General features: G+C 32.3%; 1 protein-coding gene and 1 pseudogene across 18 annotated transcripts in view; both read right to left on the minus strand.

The window, feature by feature from the left end:
• LINGO2 (leucine rich repeat and Ig domain containing 2) overlaps positions 1 to 26,187 on the minus strand; it is a 1,061,594-nt gene that overhangs the window by 406,738 nt on the left and 628,669 nt on the right. The window lies entirely within an intron of this gene.
• LOC118601494 lies at positions 10,716 to 10,834 on the minus strand (annotated as a pseudogene).

Raw genomic sequence — 26,187 nt, forward strand, 5'->3', positions numbered from 1 at the left:
ATTCTATAGATTTTTAAGTGAATGTAAAATCAATCCAAGGTAATTACTGTAATATATTCTAGACTTTGTTCTGCATTTCCCCAAACAATATCACATCTATGTTTTCTTTGCACAGACTCCGTATGTGTAATACAGTCAGTACACACAAGACAGGAACAGCGTAAAACATATACGATCATTTCCCCAGGACTTTTTTAACATTGCAAAATATTCCTTAATCATAAAAAGGTAGCAGGTTGAAACCAGTTATAGCCATGCATTACTTCCTAATTTAAAATGATATCTCTCCTAATAATGTAATTTCACAGAACGATAAACAAAACAGCCATCTATTTGGTTTTCATATTTTATCTCGGGATCAGGAGCAAGGGTTTTTGATATTTGATAGGATTCTTTGGGCAAGCTTTGACAAAAGTGGTTAAGAAAATCATGATGTGAATTATAAGCAAGGGAAACATGGAGATCTTGTCTGCTTTCACCCTCTGGTTGATAGAGCAGAACAGTTTCTTCTCCATAGAAGAAGGAAAATATAGGGTTGTTTAAGACTGTTTTCATTTTCTAAAATTAGGTTATTTTCATGTCTAATCAATTCTCTGGTTCATCAGAATGGTTAATTGCTGAGAAAGTCATCTGATCAACACAACTGAACCTTATCAACTACTTGGCAATGCAATGGGGTTTCTAGCCATCAACCTCAATTGACTCAAAATGGGTGATTTATTCAACTCTAATCAGAGCAGTGAGGCTATTATAAAGCTTAACTCTACTTTTCATCAGGGTCATGGTAGACTCAAACGTAATTGTCATTGGCTATAGTAGAAGGAGCACAAACTTTTGAATCAGATGTGGATTTGAAACCAATTACGTCACTTATGAATGACTTTTGACAACTTACTTGAATTTTCCAAGGACATGGTCCCTCAGCTGTATACTAGTAAAATTAATATCTACTGCCTATAGGGAGACTGTAAAGTAGCTTTAAGTAAATTATTAGTACATCCTTGTTCTGTTCTGTTATCCTTGTAATCAAAAGGCAATCTGAGAATATGAACAGGTATCTGGAGAAAATATGATTCTTTATCTTGCCTTAACTCTCTAACTTGCTAAATAACTTTGGTTGACATAAAACATACTGTTTACTTACATACTTTTTGACAATTGTATCATAGAAGTAAAAAATGGAAACAGCACTATTCTAAATAATTCATCTTAACAGCTCAGTAAGTTCTTAATGCTGGTTTAGCACTTTTATCTGATTAAGAAAAATGAGATAGAAGTAGAGTAATTTGCTATTATCCTGCCTCTGTAACCTTGCAGAGCACACTGCAAAGGTGCTGTGCATTAAGAATATGTTGTATATCCTGGACTTGTTTCTTCCAAAAAACTCACAGGAGATTTAAATGTTAAAGAAAAAAAAATGTGATAGAGTGAAAATAAAGTCATTTCTTCTTTTCACTATGGACTAAGAGTAATATGTTAGTGTCAAAGGTATTCTCTTGGGTCGTGAATCAGATGAAAATTATTCTTTGGTGGATGAGGTTTAATATATAGTGGCAAACTAACAATATGGCGCTCTGCGTAACTGATGACATTATATGGGGATGTTCATTAGGTCAATGTTCCAATCTTTTTCAATTAAGAACCCTGAAATGCTAGAAATTTGCAATAATGCAGAGAATTGTTTAGCTTTAGAGTAGAAATTAGTGGTAAAAATAATCTTCAAATTCTTACACAAAACTAGTTAATTATTATCCCACCACCACTAAAATGGTTCAACTTTTTCATTTCTCAGTCTGTTCTTCGTGGCTTCTTAACCTTACCAAAGCAGCTGCTATGGCATTGAATTGTACCTGAATTAATGCATTTAAGTTGAGAGATAGAGAGAATCAAGAAATTGAGGATAGTCTAGATAGGGTATAACAAGATTTGTAGTTCAATTCTACAAATATGTATTGAATTACTGATTTTGCAAACCCTTAAAGTACCTTCAACAATGAGTTAGATATATCTTCAAATTGCTCAAATGAGTTTAATATACATATCAAATTATCAAAAACTACCAGAAAGGACCCCAAGTAATTCTCAAGATGAGAGAGGAGGAAGGATGGTTTTCTACTCTGTGTGTGTGTGTGTGTGTGTGTGCGTGTGTGTGTGTGTGATTTTAGATAGTTTATTGTAACTGTCCAAGTCTCAAATGTATATCGTTCATTCCAATGCTTGTTGACTGATTGATAACATCTGCCTCGAGCACATTGTAGAAAAAGATTTTGTTTGCTTGCAGGCTTGAAAAAAGAGGGCCGTCCTCAGAGTGTCAGCCATGTGAATGAGGTGAGTGAAAGCCAGCGACTATGTTTTCAATTTATCATCTCAGAGCCCAGAGAAAAAAAATTCAAACTTGCTAGCTAGTATGGCATACAAAATGTGTATTACATATTGCATCCTATGTTCTGGTACAGTACACAAGGATGACAAAGTACTTACAGTTTACTTGATGTGCCATACTGTTCCACATCTCAGAGCCTCAATTTGTACAACTCCCCTTTCCTGGAAAAATTTACATCTCATTCCAACATCATTTTCCTAGAGAAAAGTCTCCTTGTTTTTAAAATTTGAACTCAAAAGACTTCTGTGTCACTAGGTCATAATAGATCTGAGTTTTTTTGTTTCCCCAAATTATTCTATAGAGGACTTTAGCATACTGTTATAATAAATGGGTTTGTTTACATTCAATATCACTTAATGATCTATTTCTGGGGAACAAATTGCCCTAAAACTTAAAAGCTTAAAACAACTAGTGTTCTTTTTCTCACAGATAGTAGGTGGTTCCGGCTCAAGGTTATGATCAAGGTGTCAACTATACTACTGGGCCTCTCCAGTGGGCTTCTTACAACATGGCAACTTGCTTACCCCAGTACAAGTGATCCAAGAAAAAGAGAGAAGCTTGAAGGCAGAATCCAGTCTTTTTAATAACCTAATCTCAAAAGTGATATCCCATCACATCTATAACATTAGAAGTGAGTCACTAAGTTTAGCTAGCCCGCACTTAAAGGGAAGAAATTACACAAAGGCATAATTACTAAGAGTCAGGAATCATTGCAAGTCATCTAAGTGTTAGTCAATCCCATATAACATCTTCCTAAACTGAGTTAAAATCCAAATTAATTTGTCTGTATTTCCCTATAATCTGCCTAGTGTCTAGCACAAAATTACTGAAGAAAGAAAGAGAGGGAGAAAGAAAGAGCAAGTGATTATAATGTAATGTAACCATAATATAATGAAAATGTGCTATAATGTGAAATAACCATAACATAATGTGAATCTACTATAATGTGAATGTAATATATAAAATACTGAAGGGTTATAGGAAAAAAGGTAATGAGCTCTGCCTGAGAGAGGTCAGAGGTAACACAGATGAGACATGGTACAGACCTTCAATGATGATAAAGAAGGTATACAATAGTTTGTCATATTTTTAAAAAGAAACTAGTACTGGGAGGAAGATAATTTAGTTATGGGTCAAACTTCTCAAAATTTATTTATTGAATTTTACTAAATACCCACTTTGACATTAAAAGACAACCTTTAAGCTAAAATTGTATTGGATTTCAATAAATTATTCTGTCCTAATCTATGTCAATTTAATTTGTAAAGTAACAAAATATTTATTACCATACACGAAATAATAGCATTTCAAATGCAATTTTAAGAAAAAAGGAACTGATGACAAAAAAAAAGGAACTGATGATGGAAGAATCACAAAGCAAAACTTTTATTGTCACTGCTCAAAGAAGCAAATATAATAGTTTCCATTTCAGATTAATTGTGAATGATTTTGTGGCAATTTGAATGTAAAAAAAAATAAATTTATTCACATGAGTTGATATGATTGTAGTTTCAGAACTAATAAAGGACAGTTTGAATGCTTTCAGACTTGAATTCTGTCTCCATTATCTTTGCATTTATGGTTACATTAATCATGAAATTAGAGTAGAAAAATGTTATGTGATACACTTTGACTATATTAATTGCACTTTTAAGATAAAGGATTTTGATATTTGTATTTAATTCTGATTAATTTTCATAATAGAACATTGCAGATAAAATATTGACTTCAGCTTAACTACACTTTCAATTTATTATTAGCCAAATATACCAAAAATTAATCACGATTTCATTCATAGAAAGCAAATGCTGTATGAAATATTGTAATTTCTAGAGAAAATTGGAATAGATGGGAAATGATCCTATATTACCCAATAAGAATATGTATTTTTATCGCTATCTTAGGTTCTCTTGAAAAAAATCTGGTCTCAGAAAGACTAAACATAACAATTTAGTATTCTCAGACATGACTTTTTAGCATTCAATACAGATATCATATCTTTGAAAAACCACTGGATTGAAAGGAGGTAGAATAGGTAAGAGGTAGAATGGTTTGGTGAAATAATGTCATTGCATAAAACTGAGAGTTGGGAAAATATATAATACATGACCTTGCAGACAGATTCCTAAATTTAAAAACTCCAAGCTAGTAATCTCTCTCCTCCCCTCCCAGCTATCATAGGAGACTGGATGTAGAGACTAGTCTCTAAAGCTCTTTTCTTAGTCATTCCCCAGATAATATTCGCAAATCTTCTATATGGCAAGTATTGTTCTGAACCAGAAAAACAAGTGAATTAAAAATGGCCCCTTTATGTAAGGTTTTATGACCCAGCAAGAGGAGATAGATCTCATTAAGCCTAAGACTGTACTGATGAAAAGAAGGAAACAGATTTAAGATATATTTCTAAGGGCGAATAGAGAAATTTTGATTAAAGACTTGAGGAGCCATTTTTTTTTTCCTTCCTGCATATGGCTTCTATCAAGCTAGAGGTATTTTGTTTTTAACATTCTCCATAAATGTCTTATTTCTTCTGCTTTCTGGTCCAAAATTATCATCTCATTTTCTTCAAATGAGAAGGCTAAAACAATCAGATATGAATATTTCTCTTTTCTCCCCTTTCTATTCCATCATTTAAACCCTCCTTCATTTTATTCTCTACTTCTTTTCATTGTTTGAATATCCACTATTCCCTAACTTTTTTTGAAATGTTTATTGACCTTTTTATTCTATGCAAATGTTCTGTTAAGAATAAAACATTAGTACCAAAAAAAGAAAAACGAGAAAATAATCATTGGTTTAACCTACAAAGAATATATGGCTAGCTTCAACTATTTCATGCTCTCTCTTGAGCCGACATAACCTTTACATTTTTTATTTTCACACTTACACTAACTTGAAAAAAATTATACTTGTTTATAAGTGCCCACATTCTTTGGCAGATTTAAGTTTTTGAAAAAAGGAACATATAATACATAGATTTTTTTTTAGCAAAAAATATAAAGCATTCAATGTACAGATACTAAAGCAAAATCATTGAAGAAATAATGGGTGCTAGAAACAAAATTCTGCAGGGCATAAGCTCTGAAGGCAATGAATTAAAGAGAGAAAGGGAAAACTTTAATTTTATTCTAAAGTAAATTAATTCTTGTTTAGCATAAGTCACTTTTAACTGTTTTATAATTTCATGATCTAGAAATTTTAGAACTGTATAACCTAAAATCAAATATATGATGTCTATTGTAGGGATATTATACCCAAGAAGGGTTTTGTGCTTTGATACATAGAAAACTCCTAAACGAGCAAAAACTACAAGTCTATGTCTTTCAAGTGTAAGAAAATGCTAATTGAGATACCAGAGGGGTTTTTCTGCAAAAATTTTGATGAGTTCAACCATGAAGTCTGATGCACAATTGTCATTCCATTTCACCTCATTTCTAAAAAAGACTAATAAACTAAATATAAAATGAGAATGTAATGAAAGGCACACAATGTAGACTGGTTGCTGAAATGCAAGCTTATATGTCTATCCCTTGATCTTCATTCCCAATTTACAGGATTATAATGAGTATGTACCTTCCACTTTTATGCATGAAACAATTCTCTCTTTGGAGAATGAGATATCAGACTCAAGAGAAAAACAATACAACAAAAGACCAAGTAATACTGTATTTTCATACAAGAATCACAAGAAATATGGGCATAATTATAAAGTTGGACATGTTGGCATTGGTTCCAATAATCTAATTTTACCTTTTTCTCATTTTACCAAAGGCCTAGGGCTTTCATGATGATCCACTCTTCATCATAGTAATCTCTACAGTTATTAAAACATGATGTCATCTAACTAGTGTTTTTCTCTCCCAAACCAGATATTGATAAGTAATAATGATAATTTAAGCATATAAATCTTCTATTGATAACCTGCCATTGCAGATTATCAAAGCCTAATACCTTTACCTTGTATTTCAGAAAGTCCAGAAGGGAAAATAATTTTAATGTCTGGAAAAGTAAAAAGAAAGGAAAATATCAGACAAATGCCTAATAAGCCAGGATCCTGTTGTAGTTATCATGCTATTTACCAAATATTTGTGGTTCACCTTGGCATATGGCATCATTGCATTTCCCTGCCCATTGTAGTCACATGGTATGTTCATTTAACTTGCTTTGTTTAACAATATGTACCACTTCTGGTAGGAAACTTTAAGATTCAATATATGATTTGTATTGCTATTTCCCCCCTGCTGTGAGGCTGAGCAATGTCCCAGACAGTGGCTTTTCTGACACACAGGATCCTAACTGAGTATAACTGGATGGGTACATGTCATCGGCAAGTAATGAGTTTTAGTTGTTTTCAGACTCAGATTTTTTTTTATGGTTACCATAGCATAACAGAGCCCATTATTAACTGATACAATCCTCTAGGGACTAACTTATGCCACTAATATCTTATTTCTACAGAATGACACTTTGTTTTCCTCAAAACCCTAATTTTTATTATTTTCTTTTAGAGAGACAAAATATACTAAGGAGCATTTTGTGAATGAGTATATGTGGGATAAGAAATTTTTGGAATATCAAATATGTATACTTACATGATTATTTTATATTCCATAAGTCAAAGATACAAAAAAGAATGTGTAAATAGTGTGATTAAACAAAGCAGTAGACATTCTTTCAGTGGAACAAGGGCATTTCTAAAAGCATGCTCTAGAAAAATGTCCTACAGATCCTCAGAGGAATTTGGAAATAGTCTCACTCTGGAAAAGCAAATCCCTAAATTATGAGGCTGGAACATTACTTTCCTCTGATGTCCCCATGCTATTGGTCACATGAGTGCTTCCTATTTTGTTTTTTTGTTTGTTTTTTGTTTTTTTTTTGTCTTCTTAAACCTTCTAGAGCATTTTAAGTTGAAGGTGTTTTTTAGAAATACCATAGGAGAAAAACAAGAAAAACAAAAACTCTAAAATCAAGAGTAATTTACTTTTGGATATAATAATTAAAGGACATAAATATCTCAGAGAATGTTCTTCTGTTTCAATTATGACTCTATGGATGTAGAAAAAAAATAAGGATCACATTAAAACAAAATTAATCAGCTGAAACATACCACATATGCCTCAGTGATTAACAAGAATGTTTTATTTCTATCGGTTATGCAAATGAGAACAAGGTATTTTAAGATTTTCCCAGTTCATATATTAACTCAGAATATATGAAAACAATTTGAATAAAAATGACCTATAGGTATGCCACAAAAAGTCTAAATACATGAACAGTATTATAAACTCATTGCCCTTTTTGTGGTGTATTGCCCATACTTCTCTACAGGAAGTTTATATATCTGACAAATTTTCAGTTAAAGAAAGAAGGCTTTTGCTTAAAATAAAGTGTGAAAACTATCATTTTGCTAACATTTGATGGATTTTAGCTCACAGTTTATATTATATGTTCTCAACTTCAGTGAAGATCAAATTTACCTAGGACACTTATTGAAAATTCAGATTCCTCTGTGTCTCTAGAGAGTTTGATTTGGTGGTTAGAGGTCAAATTTCCCAAGTTATTTCTGACGCAAGTGGTGTAGTCACTATCCACTGAGAGAAGACAGGGAACTTACAAAGGTATAGAACATTGATTTCTCCATTTTTATCATGTAATTAAAGTTACTATGCTTTCCCTAAATATTCTCTTCTCTAACAAAGGAGAAAATATTATCCTATTGATCTGTTTCCCTTTATGAAGTGTAAACTATTCATTTTTTTATTAAAGAAGAAAATCACTTATTATTCAAGTTATCATTTGAGATTTATTGGAAGAAAGTAACTCTCTAGAAGTGTCTGTGGCTGCAAAAATTAGACAGTTATTTCTTATTGTATTTAAGATTGTGTTAATTATCTCTGACTTCTTTGAACTCTGACACCCCTCACTTCATCTATTTTCTATTGGGAATATACTTCAAATTTTCCAGTGATTAGTTCATTTTATTATTGTTTTATTGTTTATAATTTTTTTCTGCCACTTGCAATGCCTTTGTAAGTGAATCTCTTTCTATTTGACTTATGTAAATTCTATAGCCTCTTTCTTTTCCCCTGGTATCTCTGAGACATTTCCTGAACACAGGAGTGCAGATACCTCTTCAAGATAGTGATTTCATTCCCTTTGGATATATGCCCAGAAGCTAGATTGCTGGGTCATATGATAGCTCTGTTTTTTAAGTTTTTGAGGAAACTCCACACTGTGTTTTCCATAATGGCTGTACCAATTTACATTCCCACCCAAAGTGCACCTAGGGTTTCCTTTTCTTCACATCGTCATCGGCTCCCTGTTTTTAGAGCCTGAACAGCAAATGTTTTAATTAGACACATTCACATTATTTTTTTTTCTTTAAATACAGATTTTCCTTGCAAAGGCAACCAAAAGGCTATGTTCACATGAGCCAGGGTCCTCTCCTTAGTAATTAGACCCATCTATATATTTTTGTTATAACCTTAACACTATCAGCACTTATATGGATTTTTGTTAGTAATATATATTCTCATTATAATTCATGATCTTTCCTTAGCTGAGATTATAATCCCATGGTTATGGACACATATAAATCATGTGATAGAGAATTTTCTTCCTTTGGTGGAACTTCATTAAACAGTATATACTTTCAATATACTTGATATTAAAATTATTAGCCTAAACAATGTTTTGTTTTTTTCTTACAAACTGAGGATTTCTAAAGGTGAGACCCCAACATACATGTACTGATAAGCTTTAAAGGACTACATCATTTATAATATTATATGAACCATAATATATGCACAAGTAGAAGAGGAATAAATGGTATTCTAATTAAGTCAAATATGCACAATGGGTGTGTATATGAGAGAGAAAGTGAAAATGGTAAAACAAGAAAAAGAGGATGTGGTCTTGTATCAGCTACTCTGCTTCTTCTACTAGGTGCCCATCACTGCACTTATTAAAGGGCCTGGCTAGAGAAGACCACTACAGTAACAATAATGATAGTAACAGCTAACATTTCTCTAGTAATAACCATGTGCCAGCCACCATACTAAAAGCTTTATGGGTCATGTCATTTAAGCTTCCCAACTCATTTAAATTTAGTAACCTGGTGAAAGTCACAGAGCCATAAGCAATGGCACTGGAAGTCAGGGTTCACAGTCGGTGCTCTTAACCAATCCACCACAGTTAAGTCAATAATAATATATTTTCTAAAAATGCTGCTTCTTAGCTTTTACTTTCAGAAGCTATCATTAGTTCTTTATTCACTTAACTCTTGTCCATAGGGATGATGAAGTTTCTGTTCCACAAAATGACTTACTAATTTTCACATGATATTTGCCATATTCTTCCCAATGTTCCCCAGGGATAGAAATGCATGGTCCCTGCACCTCATCCTGACCATATTGAAGATTGCAATTAAAGCCATAGATCTAGCTAGTCCTCCACAGATCCAGTATATTCTGGCACCATTTTGATATGCCTCTGTTGGAAAAGAAATAAACTGGAGAGATAACTATATACACAGTAGTAGGCTTGGGAAGGAGACAAAACTATGTTACCATCTGTGGTACTCAATAAACATTTAAAATAATTACATACATTTTATCACTCCCTTTGTTTCATCTCAATAAAGCATGTAGTGTCCATGTACAATTACATCTAAAAATATAATACATTGCATAAGAAATAGTATTCAAAACTGTGGAAGAAAATAAATTATACATTTTAAAGTAAATCTTAAATACAAATTTAAGGATGTACAGCAGGGGAAAAGTGCACCCCTCTTTTTGCGCACCCTCTTGGTGGCAATATTTTAAAGATGAAATCCTGTGACTAATAGTCTATTCATGATTAACTTTTAACCCAAAAGGGAAAAGACCAAAATTTTGAGTTATGATTTGCTACTTAATATTAGTAAAGGTTTTTGTATTCAAAAAAAGGAGAGATTCTACTTGATCTCAGATATAATTAATTCTTCTGATCTTCTCAAATGGTTGCATAGTATTTGAGAACACATATCCAAATTTTAGTATTATTCAATAAGACAATGAGATAGAAAATTACATATAAAAGTATGATTTTGCGATTTGGGAAAATGTTTTTCTGTTATCCAAGGATCCTAGAGAATGTTTAATTTTAATTTTACCTTAAATAACCTTATTATTGTTGTTGTTGCTATCACCAGGTTATAGAATGAAACATAAGTGACAGAACCACATATCTTGAAACTATTTTTTTTTTTTTTAGGTGAGGCAGCACTTGGTTGACCTCATAGATTGCAAGAACCTATCAGTTTACAATCCCTTATTTTTTTTATTTTTTACGCCTATTGCACCTGGTCTTCCTAGGTGGTCTCCCATCCAAGTACTAACCAAGCCCAACCCTGCTTAGCTTCCGAGATCAGACAGAATCAGAATTGTTCAGGGTGGCATAGCCATAAACTGAAGCTACTCTTATTTAAATGCAGCAAATTTGGAATGACAGAACATAAATCTGCTCCATAGTCCATTTTGCATTGCACATATCTCTCCAGTAGGTTGTCACACATGTCTAAACATTTATATTGTAGGATTTATATTGTAAAATTTGTATTGTAGAACTTCAAACACTGGAACACTTGACTATTTTAAGCTGGGTTGCAGAAGAGCCTAATATTAAGTGCACAAATTTTGAACAAGGTCCAAATCTTTAACACTTGTTAGTTGTTTGATCTTGGGCAACTATTTAATTAACATCCACCCAGTTGGACAAGACACGGCTTTTTGTTTTTTTCTCATCACCTCATTCAATCAATTTACTAAGTCTTGCCAATTCTATTTTCTAAACTTCTCTTGATTCCATTCACTTGCCTCTGTTCTTTTGATCATTATCTGCTTCAAGGCACTATTATCTTTCTCTTTCACCCCTGCAAAAACCTCTTAACTGGCATTCCTTTATCCTCTTGTGCTGTTTTCTAGTCCATTCCCGAAAGAGCAACCATAAAAATATTTTAACAGTACAAACCTGATTATTGTTCATTTCTAATTAAAACAAATAGACAAATACAAATAAGCAAGCAAGCCTCTTTGTTCCCATTCCTTTTAGGCTAAAATCTAAAATTAGTAGGTGGTCTGTAAGAAGGCCACTTATGAGTCAATCTCCTTTCTATTATCTCTCTCACTCTCTGTACTGCATTCACACTGGTTAGCTTTTATTTTTCTACAAAGTGCCATAATCCTTTCCCATCTAAGGACCTCTGTAGATGTTCTCTTTCTTTCTTGAATAATCTGCCCTCACCATCCTCACCCCACTGCCAAGCTCTCCTCGTCTGTCTGTTATTCTTCAGGACTCAGAAATCTTCCCTGACCTCCTAGACTAGATCAGGTTTGTCTGTTATATCATCTCATATCCCTCTGGATTTCTCTGTAGCACTTTCTATAGTTGCAACCAACTGAATCGTCCTCCAATTACTTGCATAGGATTTCTCTAGCAAGTTGATAGAAATTTCACTTCCTATCAAAACATAAATTTAATAGGATTAAAGGGATTAAAATGAACCTTTTACTATGTAAAGAGTAATAAATGATACATAGCATACAGACCCAGATGTCAAGAAGCCCAGATGCTCTAAGGATTCTCTAATCACAATATGTAAAATGATAGAACAAAGTTTTCACAAACTACAATTAGAAGAATACTTGAGTCCTATGGGATGTTCAGTATTATGTGAAAAATTAGTTCCATAGAAAACTATATATGGGAAACACTGTGTATTATATAGTCTACCTTTGAAGATTCACAGTGAATATAAGAACTGAAAAGGCTCAGACTTCCTGGGAAAAAAATTTTATTTAATGTACAATTTTTTGTTTATTTGTTTCAGATGAAAGAATTTTCCCTACTCCCTTTCCCAATGATATAACACTTGTTAGTATCCTACAGAACTCTTTTCCTTGGAATATGGTTTAAAGAGTAGCCTAATAGAAGAATAAATTAGTCAAATTGAATGCATACAAGGTAAAGTGGTTACAACCAGGATCAAAGAAGCTTTCATAAACATGGAAATACCTGGTATGGGTCTCAAAGAATGAGTAGGAATTTACTATGTCTGAGAGACAGAAAAAAAATTTTAGGCAAAATATAAGAGCATGTGGGAATGCCCAGAGTTATGAAACAAAATGTAATATAATATAATGGAATGACAGGAAACAGTATGATTCAAATCGAAAAAAATGATATAAGACAACCAGAGGTCTTACATGTCTCGCGTAAGACATGGACTTTTGAACTTTACTGTGTAAAACTTAGAAAACCAAAATATATAACAAATATATAAAATTGAGGTGAGTTTGGATTTGCATTTAAGATCAATGGCTGCTATAAAAATTCACATAGTAGATTTGAAAGGATGATACTGAAATAAGTACTCAAAGGGCAATATCTAATGTGCCATAAACCTTTATAAATGGTTTCTAACAGGTGGTTTTATTAATTCAACATTTTCTCAGTATGTTCTATGTTCTAAGCACTATAGTAGTAATTAGGGATATGAGAGTGAATTTTTAAAAATTTTGCACTCTAGAAATTACATTTATTGGGAAACATTCATATAAAAAGATGAAACAGTGAAGTAATAGAATTTTATTTGTATTGTATAGCAGTATTTAATTAATAATTTTTGGATGTGTAAAAGGGATGAGTGGATGACTGTTGGCAAGGTAATATCAGTGTAGTATTAAAATATAGAGAATAAACATGGCGCAGTTTTTTTGGTTCTGCTTCGTAAGAAAATTCTGAATACCATCTTTTAAATTTTGAACTGAATAAAATATTCAGGTTCATTTTTAATTCTGAGGCAAATAAATGTCACGTTTGTCTCTTTGTTTTTAGAGATATTTACTTTTAAAAAGTTAAAAATCGCTACATAGATTATAAAAAATTTTTTTGAAATATTTTTAAAAATGAGCAAAGTGGTCCAATTCACATTCTTTAAAAATGATGGAAAGAAATTTAACTTTGGGCTGTTGAACACATAGTGCAATATACACACAATATTGAATTGTACACTTAAAAATTATATAATTTTATTAACCAATGTCACCTCAATACATTTAATTAAAAAAGAGAAAGATAGATAGATGATAGATAGATAGATAGATAGATAGATAGATAGATAGATAGATAGAATACCAGATTTTCTGTTAACACTAGACTATATTCATTCAAATGTTTATTGAGCCCTTTATTTCATTAATGTCTTGTTGTTCAAGTTGTTTTTTGGAACTCCTCTTTGGCAACCACTTTCAGAGCCCATGGAACATTTTAAAAGCAGCTTCATAATTCTATGCAGAATGCTAGTGACGTTAGAGTTGTTTTTCTGATTAATGCCATCTTTAAAAATTCTTCAGATGGCTCTGCAGAACCACACAGATATTGAATATTGACCCATGCCTTTAATTTTTGCTATAGTTCTCCTGTAGTCTGTCTGCGTTCATGGTTGGATTGGTGAAATTAAAGGACTGAAATGACTAAGGTAGACCAAGAGCTGGAAATAGGCTCATAATAGAACATGTCAAAACTGGTCTTGAGGAAGTCTATAACAAAAGTAGGTGCTCTAATGGTTTTTGGTACATATATGATTTGTATAGATTTTTGACCATGAAACACCAAGATAAGACACTTGAACTGAATGAGATAAAAATGCAAGTGTGGCAAGCATTACAGCAAAAAGAATCAATTCAAAGCTCATTCCTTTAAATAGGTTTTTGTACTTGACAGAAATCATAGAAAATGTATTTCCCTCCAAAATAAAGGATCACAAACATTTCTAAAACTTCTTTTTTTTTTTCCTTCGGGACAATTTTAATACAGATGAAAGAGGTTTAGATAAATGAGTTAACCAAAAAATGCTACTTAAACATCTACTAGAACAAAATGTGAAACATTTTTGATACCTTTTAGCTCCCTTAGCTGAATTTCAGAATGCAACCATTGGTATTAAGAACAAACACTAAAGATATCCCCAAATTATCTTGATCTTATCCTTGATGTTTCTAGTATACTTTCAGACCCCTTCACTAGCTTTATTGCTTTTCCATCTCTTAACTTTAAAATTAAATTTCCCTTCTGTTTGGTGTATAGGAAATCATCATGCTTGCCACAGAAAGAGAATATGAGATGGGATGCATTGATTTAGGGACAAAAAACATTAACATTTGAAGTGGTTCTGAGTTCATAATTTTTCTAGAATATAAGTATTGTGTGTCTGCTGATGTATATTGTAGGATTAAGGTAGTTCTATTTTCTTCCTACCAGACAAACACTGTTGATATAAGTGAATACATTTTTTTAATAAAAATCCAATATATTTTATAAGAAAAATTGATTTACAAAGTAATTTGAACATTAGCATGATTTCCTATCTAAACACTTGTATGATGACAATGAGGACAAATCTACCCTTCCTCTAATGGGCTTACAAAAAAGTTATGCTCATTTAAAAAGCAACCAAAAGGGGTTCACTATTAAATGACAAACAACCAAGACAGAAATCAAAAACAATGCTTAAGTGTAGGATGCAATTAAAGTCAGGAATCAAGGAGGGAAAATATGGGTATAAATACCAAAGTGAATTTAAATAAAAAAAAAAAAATAGCCCATTAACAACATCCCCAACTAGCTGAGTCCATAGCTTGAACTCCAAACATATAAACATAAAGCAAAAGAAAGAAAGAGAGTGAGAGAGAGTGAGAGAGAGAGAGAGAGAGAGAGAGAGAGAGAGAAAGAAAGAAAGAAAGAAAGAAAGAAAGAAAGAAAGAAAGAAAGAAAGAGCAAAAGAAAAAAGAGTAGCACAACTAAAGTGCTTTAAGATGGGACTGTAACAAGATTAATGCGTTTAGTATTTAAATTTTTGCTCTCATAACAGTCACAGAGAATAGGCCATATTTTTCTCTTGATTATAACCCATTGATGTCATTCTACTGTCCATAGGGACAGATGCAAACTACTAACATAAAAAATTACTACCTTCTTGAGATAGCCTTTACTTAGTTCTGAAGTAACATCTCTCACCTTCCCTGCCTTGCATAGTACACTCCTTGAGTAATAATCATTTTGTAGTTTTCTACCCACACCATAGAATTTCTTACAAGTGAGCTATTCTCTCTGTTCATGATGACCCTTAAATCTGGAAGGCCCTGTATCCTTGTGTGCCAGATAGCATATTTATCTTTAAAAGCTCAGCTCAGCATATTAGTATTTCCACATTCTATGTTCCCCATGTGTTTTCTTCCCTTTCATTTTTATCCTTAGACTTTTTGTTTCTCAAACTAGCATTTGTTAGTACACTTCATTCAGATGGTAATTTTTGAGTGTTCATGTTATAGTAGGTACTGTGTTAAGTGCTTTACATACATTATGCTATTCAAACACCACATCAACTATTTAAAGTAAGTATTATTACTATTGCCATTTTACAGATGAGCAAACTAAAATAACTTGAAGTCATATGCTGGTAATGCTGAGGCCAAAATTCAACACAAATATAATTATAAAGGTTGGCCAAACTCCTTGGCCTAGTCATTTATTTCTACCTCTAATCCAAGAGTTACTTTTTTACTCGGTTGCCTCATTTATAGTCATACCAGACTTTTCTGAGTATCTCTGTTCTCTTCATGGTTTCTGTCTTAGGGGCATGGTAGTATATTTCTTCCAAATGTATTAAAGACATTTATGAGGAGGAAGAGGAACAAATAAAAGATTTCGAGAGGACACCAAAAGAGAAATTTGGGCTTTCTAAAGTCTACTATAAGTCTCCTGTGAGAAGTTTGCTCCATTCTGACTGATTAACTTTCCAGAATACAGACAGATGACTCTTTTAGAAGTTCTGTGAGAAACTGCCAGGTGATATAGACCTTGATATCAGGATCATCTTTTTCTCTCCATCTCAAACTGTCACCACGAAGACCCATAAAAATCTTTTTTTTTTCTGATATGCATAATACAAACTGGACATATAAATATATAAAATATCTGTTAATCTAAAGCTCCTAATTCGAGGAATGCCTGTAAAAATATAAGAAATAATTTGGAACGACGATTCATTTTGAGGAAACTACTTCTTCCATTATGAAAGATCATTGGTTTTATTACATATACATGCTATGATTCACGTATTCATTGTTCATGGGCATTTATTCAAAATAATGTTTGACTCTTTCTGCTCTATCTTTTTCTCATCACAAGCTTAGCTTAGGAGCTTCCAGAACTATGGAAACAAGAACCATTTTCTACAATCTGTGAGGAGACAGCACTCCTCTGAAATTGCTGAAGTGCTGTTAAGTAGCTACTTAAATCATGAGTGAACATGATTTGTCATAAAGCTAACTCCAGAAGCAAAACAGTGAAGTAGTGCAACATGGAAATGTATAAAGTAAAGGAGATAAGGGAGAAAACTTGACCTGTCACGGTGATGTAAAAAAGTACACATGATCTCTGTGTATGACAGTCCTCTTTCTTAAACACAAAACATTTTATCCTGTACAGCACCAGTTATACAACTCTTCACATAGTAAAATAAAAGAAAGGCTTTTCAAAGAGGACTAAAATATTAGTAAAGCATAGAGTGAAGCTTAAGATATATTAAATGAGACTAAATTATACACCACAATTTAAATCCTTAATATTGTCACCAGGTTACAAAGAAAATTTTAATGTGAATACTAGTTTCAGGAATATAAAACTACTCTTCCCACCAAGGGAAAAAAGAGCAACATTGTATATGGATTTCACATTAATGGTTTCCTTTTCTCTTGTGTTATCACTACTTCACTCCTCATGGAAAAAGTTGCTGGGAGGCATAAATTTTGAATAATAACAAAACTCAGCCAAAGTGTTCTCATTGAAAAGAATTAGCAAACCAGACAGGGTACCCAGAGTGAATGTTAATGAGACTATTTTACAAGGCAAATTACAAAGGAGACTATAATTATCAATTTCTCTCAATGCTGTTCAGGTTTATAGTATGTAAGTAAAAAACTATTGGGAAAATTTTAAACTGGAAGGATTACTTTTAAGAGATGAACAACAAATTGCTCTTTAACCTTAGTTCACATAATGTACCAGATGTCATATATCTCAAGCGAAAACAATTCATCGCAAAAAATACTTAGAAGCTTTTAAAAATTATTTTACCTGTTTATAATGAAAAACAATTATTTCTAAAGTATATTATAAATTTCTGAATACTAAAAGTTTTACTACATTTTATATCTCTTTGTGAGACACATGTTCAGAACTCAGAAACAAGTAGCTGATAAACTAGATTTCCTATTGTTTTAATTTCACTCTTATTATTTGCTCCATGACAATTTTCGGCTCTGTTCAAACAAATTCTTGTCTTACTCATCATGACAAATGCCTTTTCAGTTATATTAACTGATTTTCAGTTAATTATTTCAGTTATATTAACCAAATCACTGCATTTGTTATATTAACCAAATCACTGTTAATATACAAGTCTGTCTTTTTATTTCTAGAAATATTACCAAGTAGTCAAAAGACCTTAAAACTAAAATTTATCTTAGTCCCACTGATCCTCATAGGAACTGAAATTCTCTCTCCAAAATCTATTTGCCAGTAGGTGGATACTTGTTACTTGTTTCCTGACCTGCTGCTCCTAGTTAGTGCCTGGTCGATGACCACTGCCCGGCTCACCTAACTCTTCACGGAAAAACCATTGAATTCTCCTCCATACTATTCCTGAACCTGCTTGCTCTTGAAGGTCTGACTTCACTACACATACTGACCTCATCTTGAACTCTGCCTCCAAATTAGATACTCTAAAAACTGGAAAAGAGCAAAAGCCAAAAGAAGTCGTGAAGAGTCTAAGGCGGTATATGTCTTATAGGACTAAGGCGGTATATGTCTTATAGGACTTTGGATACGGGGGCAAACGTTAAGGAGATATGGAGCTTGAATGTGAATTATAATTCTGCTTTACAGAATTCCAATGCAATAAAATGAATTTATTTAATAATAATCCATAAAATAAAATCCTGGCACCACTGACTATATACGTTCTAGTACAACACTCCCATTAGTATACTACGAAATTATTTTGCATTAAGTTGTAAAAAAGTAAATAATGCTTAAATTATGAGAATAACAGAATACCTAAACTCTAAAAAGCAAACAAAAGATAACTCACCATGATATTTTGGCTCTTTCATCTGATTCTCTGGAAATATGTATTTGAAAAACTAGAAAAGAGAATACTCAATGCAAGCTATGTACTATGTATTGCGCATATAATTTTTTTCTTGAATCTTCACAATAATCTCATTCATGAGGTATTTATATACTCAGTTTACAGTTAATGAATTTGAGCTCAAGAGAATTAAATTATGAAGGTCAATATGGATGATGGTAATTTTCACCTCACTGGGTTGGTTGTTGCAAAGACTAAACGGAAAAGTGACTTGAATCAAGTAGCAAAGAACTGATTGAGCCTCTCCTATATGCTACAAAATTCCATCTATTTTACCACATTTAATATTTTTAAGTGGGCAAATGGACATTCAGTATGAATATTAGTATGAACCCAGGGTCATATACAGACTTTTGCTCCTCCAGGTTAGGATTGTCTTGTCCACGGTGGCATGCTTAACACCAGACAAGTGTTTGCTGTCCATGCAAGATTCTCAGAAAATATTGTATTTACAATGAATATATGAGGATTATCTAGAACTATCTAGTGGTCTTAAAGTTTCTGTACTATTAACATAATACTATTTTATCACTTTTGTAATTTGAAGGGAAGATAATATGTTTGCATAGTGATGCTATCAAAGAAAGTATCTTCTGAAGTCTCACAGGAGAACTTACATACATGAAGCAACATGTCCAACAGAACCCAGAAGCTGACTTGCAAAGGTTCAATAATTTTTTTTGTAAATTTTCTAATCTGTACATTTGAGTATGTTTTTTATTTTATCCATTGCTATTTTGTCAGCTATCTGTGACACTGCTAGTACATATGATTTAAACAGACTCTCTACCTCTGTCTAGTTCTCTGTAGTTAAAAAAAAAAGCAGGTAATAGAGCCAGAAAAAATTATGCTTAATATAAATAAATATATTATGTACAAAAACCACATGATGTGTGATATTTGTTCTCAAATCTCAGAATCCTTTAAAGTCTTAGTCATCTTCTTGGTAGTTAAGATTGAAAAACAAATGACCTATGGGTAAGAAAAAGAATGATGTGTTTGCAAAACTATTAGAAAAATATAGTCTTGTGCTAATTTAAATGCATTTCGCAATATTAAAAACTCAGGCTTACAGTATAGCATGGCTTTTTAGTCTGGATTTTAGGTTGCTTGCTAAAAATTAAGGATGCTAGTAGGTTTATATGCAAGAATAGAGTACATAGAGAACAAAATGGGAAAACTGAAAACCTTGATGCACAGTAGTTAGAAAAATGTTCTCTCAATAAGAAAATACTGTGTCAGATATAGTGCATTTATGACAAGAATTTTTACTCCTCCCTTTAGAAATTAATTCCTCTAATGTATAGGTATTTTAAAAAGGGTTTTAAGATGGGCAGTATTGCACAGTAACATATATTTTCCCAGCCTAGAGGACAAGTGAAGGAAAGTTAAGAAAAAAATAAGTGATCAAGAATTTAACTTCATAATACAAATAGATGAAACACATCTAGAACCCCATGTCTCTCTTCCTTTTAACTTTGATTTCATTAAAAATAATTTAAAAATTAATGAATTAAAAATATTTTCATAGAGTAAATACACCTAGATACTGTTGAAACTACAATGTGGTCCTAAACACTTGGGCTCAGATTCATTCCTGCTTCTCCTTCCTTGTCATTGCTACCTTCTTTTTCTTCTTTTTTTCCTCCTTTAATACCAAGAGAAATCTACAATTTGCCACTTTTTGATTCACTTTTATAACAATATAAAATGATAGAAGATAGTACTGTAAATCGAAGTTGATTCTAAAGGAATACAAATCAAAATAATGTTCCAGATGGGCTTTTGGAAACATATTACACAATATTGAAATAATAAGACAATTCTTAGTATTCCTTTAGTAGGAGCCTAAAGTGCTATACAAGCAGTCTTTTCACAACCTCACTGTACCCCTCCCCCACCAACCATTGATCCCTCACTGTCAGTAATTTGGGCAATTTCTGGAGAATGGTGTGTGCCAACTTTGTATAGCATCCCACATTTTTTATTTATTCTGTCAAAGATAGTAACACATTTTCTGTCAAATAAAGTACTCATGACTTAGGCTGGACACATATCCTTTTCTCTGAGTAAAAATGACTAAAAACTTTAAGATACTAAAAAGGAATGATAGAGTCCTAAATAATGCAAAGCAATTGCTTTAATGAGTATTAAATGTTTAGCACTGGTATCCTGAAAGCTAGGAGTCAGTTCACACCAGTTGATGTATCAGTTGGTCTGATATCAGTATAGCTTGTAAATCAATGTCATTAATGTTTCATATGGAGAGGAGTGGGGAGAGGGCATGGGGATAGTTTATGAGAGTCTAATATAGGCAAAGATTAGGAAAGACATCAAAATCCAACAACAGGTGGTTAAAGTAGCAGTTCCTGATTGTACTTGTCCAAGATTCTCAGGCAAGAAAAAGTAAATGGTATAAGATCTGTGACATTACAATGACTGTGAACGTTTTACTTATTTATTTTATTTAATTTTCTCAACTATTCCGTGAGTTAGATGGCAACAGTTTATTTTACAAATGAGGGAACTAAGGGTTAAAGAGAATAAGTAACTGGGTCTAAGTTTACAAAGCCAATACCAGTGGAGTCAGGATTTGAAATATGATCTATCTAAAACCTGTATTTACTATTTCCAAAGCTATTCTTAATCTTAATACTAATCTTTATATTTATCTTCATTTAGCCCTAATCCTAATTGATGGTAATTTTTATCACAGAACCAGAGAAACTGAATGGAATTCCCAGAAAACAACGTGATCTTCAAAGAAATAACAATTATAGAGGCACCATTATTATTGTCAGAAAACATTTTAAGATCCACAGGGTGATTTGTTAGTTTTCTTTCAGTGTAAATAATATAGAATTATTACAGATAACATGGTTTATTTAAATAATGTTTTAGAAGTGAGTAAAAAAATAGTGCTCTTATTTCTATTTCATGATCAATATAAAAGTCTCATGCTACAGTAATATTAATTATGCTTTAACCAAAAAAATCTTATACAGCAGACTCCCCTCTTATCCATGATATTGCTTTTAATGGTTTCAGTTAACCACAGTCAACCTTGGCCAAAAAATATTAAATGGAAAATTTAATATTATTTCAGAATTAAATTATTCCAGAAACAAATAATTCTTAAGTTTTAAATTGGGTCCCATTCTGAGTAGCAAGATGATATTTCATACATTCTGTTCTGTGCTGCCAAAGAAGAGCATATCCACACTGTATATGCTTCCCACCCATTAGTCACTTAATAGCTACCTTGGTTATTATATCAACCATCATGGCATCGCAGTACTTGTGTTGAAGAGACCTTTATTTTATTTAATAACAGCCCCAAAGTGCAATTTGGAAATGCCAAAGAGAAGTTGTAAAATGTATGTATGTACAGGAAAATATGTAATATATATAGGGTTCGGGACTTTACATGGTTTCAGGCTTCCACTGGTAGTCTTAGAACATATTCCTCAGGGATAAGAGGGATCTAGTGTACCCAAGTTTTCAATGGTATTTCACTTTTAACAGAGACCAAGCACAATTGGTACATAAACAAAGATAATAGTAGGGAAGAGAATGGACTTTAAAATTACTATCACATTTCTTTTCAACCATTATTAGAGGGATCTAAGAATTCATACCAATTGTATATAAATTACTTTTAAAAAAATTGGCGGTGTTATTTATTGGAGGTAGGGAGGTTCAGCGTAGTTTTTGCTCAGACTCACAGAATACTAGTGCTGAACATATCTTTAGGAATCCTCTTTTCTAATTACGTCTCCCACCACCACTACTCTATAGACAAGGAAGAGGCTCAATAAAATAATGTAGATTCACAGAGTAATTTGGTTTTTCGAGAGCAGAAATGAGTAGAAATCAAGTTCAGTACCTTTTTCCAAGGGAACACATATTATACTAACCACATACTATACTAATACTGACCACATTTTTCATACAAAAAGTTGGAAAATTGCTTATCTTCAGATTTCTAAGCCATCTCAGGGACATCTTAATGAGCAATACCATACATTTGTTTTGATATTAAGTTATGTGAGATAATATATAGCTACAAATCATGAGAACCATATGAAGAGTTAGATATTCTGGACAGAGAGGCCTAAGACTAGAAGATGGAATTTGAGGTTAGGGGACTATATGTACTGATTTGCCAGAGACAATTCAGTTTGCATTATAATCCTATGCACTTATGAATAGTGCCCTTTTCATTATCAAGGGTTTCTCAGTTTGGACAATAAAAGTTATGATCACACAAGTTTTAGAATAAGTTAAACATTACCTGTAGTCTATGTCTTTAGAGCCTATAATTCCTTGTCTTGATATGCAATGTTCCTTATTAAAAGAAAATGCCATGATAAAGTAGAGCTTAACTACTACTTTAAATTTAATGAGAAGTAATTTATCAAATTCTTTTTATCTGACACCTACAATATAATTGATTTAATAAGGAAATGAGATGACAGAGCAAAAGAACTTTGATTTCACACATGCATATGCATGGCCTCACACAAACACACACAACATTGAAAAAAAGGAATAAACAGTGAAAATGAGGAAAACATTCACTTATCTTCCAATTTTGCCTATGAATAGTCTGGATTATAGGTATATTAGTACTTTTCATTTCTGCGAAAAGGGTTATTAGATCAACTATTTAATTGGTCAAGTAAGTTAGACAAATGAAATAGAGGTATTAAACCTTGGAAGTTAGATGAGAATAGTCTGATATAAATATCTGAGCTAACACAAATGAAAAATCATGCACTTCTACTTCTACTCACACAGACAAATATATGTGCTGTGTGGTTGAGTATGTGTAGTTGTATGAAAAAAAGAACACTTTCTTGATACATCTTCAGTGAAGGGGAGGAAGCCAAAATGAGCTTCCAGAGACTTTTATAACTCAATAATAAAAATAAAGTGAAGAAAATATATAGCGATTTAATAAAGTTAGGGTAAGTCTTTGCTAGTTGTTTTAATTGAGTGCAATTGAAGGAAAAAGGAAATATCATTGGAACATAAACTTAAGACATCTTGTATTTATTCCTTCCATTCATAATAAAGATTATTTTGTGTTTATTTGAAGTTATAGGAAATGAGCTTGTTGTCATCTTAATGTACTTCACATCATGAAGAAAGAATCCACCAGTGATATAGTGTGAAGAATGTTGCTATGAATTTTCTGGTTCAGTATCTTGTTAGGGTTTTCTGCAGAATTCATCATGACAAAACATTGCCCTAACACTTAAGGTTTAGAAGAAGGTGTCTTTCTGTCCAGAGAAACTTATTTCACTTTACAATCCTAATAGACTATACCATGAATTCTTATTTCATAACACAATATTTGATATGTTTACATATTTTTCTCTGTTAATAAATAACCAAAGATATTCTATGTGCCACAGAAGCTTAGCTTTACAATGGCTAGCATGAATTCTATTTCAATGCTACCATATAATTACTTCTCTTTCTTTGTTCTACCAGAAAAAAAAAATAACCAGAAGAGCTTTTCCATGTTTGATTCTCTTGAGGAATAAACATGCATTAAATAAAATAAATCTAAGTTTTATATTATAGTTGTTTAAACAAACAGTCATCAAATCTTCTCTTTTTAATAGCTCCTACTAACAAATGCTTTCATTTGCTTTACATGATTATTGTGTCCAGTAATTTTTTGTTTCTGAAGGACATGTTAAACATACAGCTCATTTAATAAAAAGCTAATTTCAAATATTCCTATTTTGTAGCTATGTTGTAGGGAAATTTATAAGTGACATCTGGAAAATAATCTTGAAGAAAATAAACATGCCAAAATATATGGATCATAATCTCCATATTTCCTCTCAAATCTTTCTACACTTTTGTTAAATACATAAACATTTTTTTAGACATTCTTGGTTAAGGCCATTGTCAGCTATTTATTTTAAGGTAACAGACATGGGTTATACAAAATTAATTATAGCTCCCTACCTTAAGATTTTCAGTAGAGCATTGATTTTACTATAATTGTTACTTGAATCATCACAAGTTTTATTTTATTAAATCTAACAGAGCCATAAAGAAAATTATCCAAGCACCTCTATATCACATGGATATTGATTAACTATGGAAATAGAGCTACACATTGATTAAAAATTTACTAAAATTATTGCTTGTACAGAGTTAACTCCAAACTAACTCTGATGCTGAGACACAGAGACAAAATGGTGGATTTGATCTACCAATAAAAATAACTTCAATTTAGTTGATTCTTAACCTCAGCTCTTTCCCCCCGCACTCATATATCAGGATGCAAGCAATGTAGTAGGAACAATATTAACATGAAGGCCTTAAAGATATTTACCTTCCCTTGGATGACAGGTTTATAACATTCTTTTCAGTCATTGAAATTCTTCTATCAATGATAAAATCATGTCCAAAACAAACCATGATTCCTTAAACATCATAATGTGCACTCTCTCCTTCAAAAGTGAGGTTATAATACTATTTCATATTTAAACAAAGAACTGATTAAAACTAGAAAATGAGTATGAAATTTAAGTAAATAATAGTATTGCTTTATATTATTATTCATATATTATTTTAATGAGTAGAAACTGGATGATTTGGAATTTTTTCTAAAAAGATTAATTCAACAGAATACTCATTGACATCATATAAAACAAATAAAATCATATAGCAAATTAATATTTTTCTTTTAAATAGTAACACTGTATTGCATTCAGAAAGCATTTGAATCAAAAATTTTAAAATATATTTTCAAGACAATTGTTGTTTAGAAAGCTCCAAGCCCTATTCCCCTTTGGAGGGGGCAGTGGAGAAGTGTGTATTGATTCAAATAAGTTTATAGGAGTTCTGGAAACTAGTCAATAATCTATGGAAACCAAGCAAATGCCCAACCAAAAGAAGGCACATTCAAAATGGTCAAAAATTCTGTAGTGTTTATATTCACCCTTGTGCCATTTGCTTTTCTGTGCAGGGCTGCACAGTTAGAAGTGGCCCAATTCATACTGTCCTCTCTCGGGCCAGAAAGAGCCAAGTAGAATATATTTGCAATGTTCTAACCCAGCAGTCCTCACAGTATTCTTTTGTCCATTATATCTTACCCCATCTTCCATGGATCTGCAGTAGCCCTAATGTTTTCACATGGCTGCCTCTGCTGTACATTGCTTCCAGTCTGTAAACTGAATTATGCTCTTCCTTTCCTGTCTAGTTCTAAGTCAGATAGAAATAAATCAGGTTTTTTCTTTTTTGTCAGTGCATAGACAGGAGTCCCCAACCCCTTGACTGTGGATCAGTACTGGTCTGTAGCCTGTTAGGAAACAGACCCCATGACAGAAGGTGAGGGCCCAGTGAGCAAGCAAAGCTTCATCTGTATTTGCAGCCACTCCGTAGCACTTAGATATGGATAATTTACTTTTTTTTAGCCTTATTCAGATGCAACTGACATATGATTTTTTACAGGTAAAGTGTATAGTATTATGACTTGATTTACATACACTGTGAAATGATTACCACAATAAGTTTAGTTAAC

This window comes from Rousettus aegyptiacus, unplaced genomic scaffold (genome assembly GCF_014176215.1).
Source record: "Rousettus aegyptiacus isolate mRouAeg1 unplaced genomic scaffold, mRouAeg1.p scaffold_m13_p_3, whole genome shotgun sequence".
NCBI classification, from domain to species: Eukaryota; Metazoa; Chordata; class Mammalia; order Chiroptera; family Pteropodidae; genus Rousettus; species Rousettus aegyptiacus.